Source organism: Puma concolor, chromosome C1, assembly GCF_028749965.1.
Source record: "Puma concolor isolate L17-30 chromosome C1, mPumCon1.1.hap2, whole genome shotgun sequence".
Classification (NCBI taxonomy): Eukaryota; Metazoa; Chordata; class Mammalia; order Carnivora; family Felidae; genus Puma; species Puma concolor.
This window is the reverse complement of record NC_141674.1, coordinates 33,784,651-33,788,675: the sequence shown is the minus strand read 5'-3', so window position 1 is coordinate 33,788,675 and position 4,025 is coordinate 33,784,651. Positions and strand designations below refer to the sequence as shown.

The 4,025-nt window shown below is 40.0% G+C and overlaps 1 pseudogene; it reads left to right on the top strand.

The window, feature by feature from the left end:
* Nucleotides 1–553: 553 nt before the first annotated feature.
* On the top strand, nt 554–1,524 carry LOC112863428 (olfactory receptor 2B6-like; annotated as a pseudogene).
* The last annotated feature ends 2,501 nt before the right edge of the window (nt 1,525–4,025 follow it).

Below are 4,025 nucleotides of genomic sequence, written 5' to 3'. Positions count from 1 at the left end.
TTTGAGAGTCTCTTTTTTTTTCCTGAAAACTTATGATGTGTGGGTTTTCAAAGTGACAGCAGCAGAGAGGAAGAAAGCTAAGAGAAGAAGCTAGGGCTTTTGTTTGTTTCACATTTACACTGTCCTTTGCAACACCTCTTAGTCTTGATATTTGAAAGAATGACTTTAAGAACTATAGAGACCTCTAGAACTTTTTGGTTTACTGTAAAACATTTTTTTTATTTTTCTAGCCTCTTTATTTTGGTTTATGGTGTGTGCGTTGGGGGGGGGTGTGTAGTGCATGTGTGCACACGTCCTTCCAAATAGGACTTCGGCTGGTACAATTCCTTCCATAGCACCCATGAAATTTTACCAGGGCTAGTTAGTTAGACAAACCAATTCATATTTATAGAATCTCTACTAAGTGCCACACTGGCCCAATTTGAATAGAATGTTCCCTGGTTGTGGAAGTGCATATCTTAGTTTGATTGTTTAGCTCTGAGATGACTTTGGTCCTTGCATCTGTGGCTCTCACGTGGTGTTCTCTCATTGAGACTGCAAATGATTAAGGAGTATGTTCTCTTCTTTCCTCAGAAGGAAGGCAATACATAGCCAAGGCTGGAGAAATGAAAGCTCTGTAACTGAGTTTATCCTCCTGGGCTTCTCTAGAAATCCCTGGACCAACTGGATCCTTTTCTTCCTCTTCCTCTTTCTTCATTTATTTACAGTCCTGGGCAATGGGCTCATTGTTACCTTGATCAGAGTAGATGCACACCTCTACACCCCCATGTACTTCTTCCTCAGCATCCTGTCTGTACTGGATCTCAGCTATGCCATCACCACTGCGCCCCAGATGTTGATCCATCTAGTAAGCAGAATAAGACCACATCCTATATTGGGTGTGTGGTCCAGATGTATGTTTTCCTGATCTTGGGAATCACTGACACCTGAATTTTTGCAGCCATGGCCTATAACAGATATGTTGCCATATGCTATCCACTCCAAGACTAGCCAAACCCTGTATATAGTTCTGGTAGTCAGCTCTGCCCTTTGTGGTCTCACCTGTGTCCTCATTTACACAGTCTTTGCAATGAATCTGCCCTACTGTGACCCCAATGAGATCAACCACTTCTTTTGTGAAATTCCTGCTGTCTTGAAGTTGGCTTGTGCAGATACATCCCTCAATGACCAAGTGGACTTTATCTTGGGTTTCATCTTGCTCCTGATCCCATTATCCCTCATCCTGGCCTCATATGTTTGCATTTTCATGGCTATCCTAAAGATTCATTCCACTCAGGGATGAATCAAAGAGTTCACCACCTGTGCTTCACACATCGCTGTGGTCATTATGTTCTGTATTCAGTGCATGGTCACGTATATAAGGCCTGGTTCTGAAGCCTCCCAAGAGGATGACAAAAGTTGGCCCTGTTCTACAATGTCGTTTCTGCCTTTCTCAACCTCATCATTTATAGCCTCTGGAACAAAGATGTGAAGAGGGCTTTCTTCAAGTTAATTAGAATGAGTAAGGATGCTCAACAGCCATAGACTAGGACAGCCTGCAGTGCCTCTGATCTCTGTCTATCCCATCCATACTTCCACTGAAGTCATTAGACTGGATGAGGAACCCAGAATGAAGGAAATGTCTAGAAAAAAAAACACTTTTGCATTAATTTGGCCACTGGACACATTAGGGAAGGACTCAGAGAGAATTGTGTTCAGGCTTAAATATATCATTGATCTTCTTTGGCTTTGGAAGAATCACCTTAATTCTCTGGGATTTAATTTCCATATCTGTAAAATGTGTTTCATGATATTTATTGTGCTTAAGTAATAATAACTGACTTTAATGTCACTATGTGTTTTATATGCACTTATTATTTTAATTCTTATAACAACTCCAGAGGTAGGTATTATCATCCTCTTCATACAGATAAAGAAACTGAGGCACAAGAAGATTAAGTAAATTGTCAAGTGCTACCCAGCTAAAAAGTAACACAATTGAGATTTGAACCCAGGTAATACGGTTCCAGAGCCCAGGCTCTTATATATTATATTACGCTGTTTCTTGAGTTGTTAACAGAGACTTTTAGGATCAGCTGAGATAACAGATGAGACGGTATTGAGGAAAATTTAAAACACTTAGGATTGTTATTCTAAGTCACAACTATAGAGTCAGACCCATGAAGTCTAGAGTTCTATTGGATACTTATGTTTTTCTCACTAGCATTTGGTAGCCTAAGCAAATAGCATTGTGCTATGAACTATTAACTTCTCAATAAAAGTTTGTTGAGTGAGTTTTCCAAGCCCCACCTCTATCCTCAGTCTGCCATCTCCCCAATTTTTCTTTCAGCTCCTCTTTACTATCATGGGTCTCTCTTTCACTTCATTATACCTACCCCCCAAATGTGGCTTCCAGAAACCTAGAGTTTTATTCACAAGGAGCATGCCTTGGTATCTACAACTAACTTACCCTTAAATTTCATTTGCTACCAGAGAGATCAAGGGAACAATGGGAAGAACCCTGAGCTTTAGTCCTGCCTTAATTTGTTGAGAACTTGGAAAAAACGCCTAATCTACCTGGAACTCAGTCCCTCCAATCTGTAAAATGGAGATAGTGGCCATATCTGACCCTGGCTATACCATAATATTATTTTTAAGTTCAAATGGGAACAGACCTTAAAACTTAAATAATTACATAAATTATCATTAGAGAGTTATTACCTTTAAAGCTAGATACCTCAGAAAACGTTCCTTATTAATGGTAGCTTATATTTCTCAACTATAAATGTTAAGATCAGGCTTATTGTGAGGTCAGGATGTATGGGTTAGATAGTCATGATGGTAACTGACTGCATTTACAGAGTCATGCCTTCAACATACACACACACACACACACACACACACACCCCAAAGTTAGTGAAACACAATCACAACATCAGCTGCCATATTAACCAGGAACTAAAATATTTCTAATGCTATCAAAGCAAATCAAATTTCTACCACTCTGAATTCAGACAAATACTGAACTGCTTTCCAAAAGGCAATAAAAGATACAAATCTCTTCAAATCAGCTGCTCTCTACATATCTTTCTACTAGGATTCCATTAATAAAATATTCCAATTACTCTTAGCTGCTTAGAAACAAGTTTTATTTGTAAACCAAGGATCATCTGAATGTTAACAAAGCCCAAAAGATCACTAAATGCTAAGAGTGTGTTTTGCTCATTAACAAGTTTTTCCAGAAGACAAGTTTAGGGGAATTGCCAGCCTAGAGTGCTCTTAGCATTCCCCAAGCATGAAAGAAATGGGAGCTTTAAGACTGATGTGGAACTGTGAGGAGGGAAGGGTCTGTAGTTCCAGGGTTTCCCCCATGAAGGCCACAGCCTCTAAGGAGAGAAGCCCTGGGGAGGAAGGAGCCTTGACTGCCCGAAGAAAAAAAAATTTTAACAAGACATGATGATTGTGTTTCTGGGGGGCTTGTTATGAAAATTGCTCTGGGGTCATTAAAGGTGGCAAGTAAGGATCATTTGCTGGAGCTAATGGGACTTCCTTCTTCAGGCTCTCAGAGCAATAGAAACCCATAGCAGTCCCACATCATCCCCCCATATCCTGCCATGATCCCTCTCCTCCAGCTAGTCCTGACTCCTCAGGTCTTTGCATGGGCTGATCCACCCAGAGAGCTCTCTCCTCCATGTCTCTTCTTCAGGAAGCATCCTAACTACTTTCCGTCTAGATGAAAGCTTTTTCTTTCCCTTTGCCCTACAATAGAACACTCAGCTGGGAGAGATCTTAAAGGGTCTAACCCTTATGTTGGCCTTGAGTCTCTCTGACATCAAGAACTACTAACATGTCATTCAAATATATTTACATAAGACTCAAGGCATGTGGCTTGGAATGTCCTTTTTCTCATTCATAATTGGAAAAAAAAAAAAAGCAAGATGAAATCTCAGCAAATTGGGAGTAAAAAGAAATTTACTCTCTGTGACAAGAAACACTTAACTAAAACCCTGCAGTTAACATCATACATAATGGTGAAAGACTAAGTG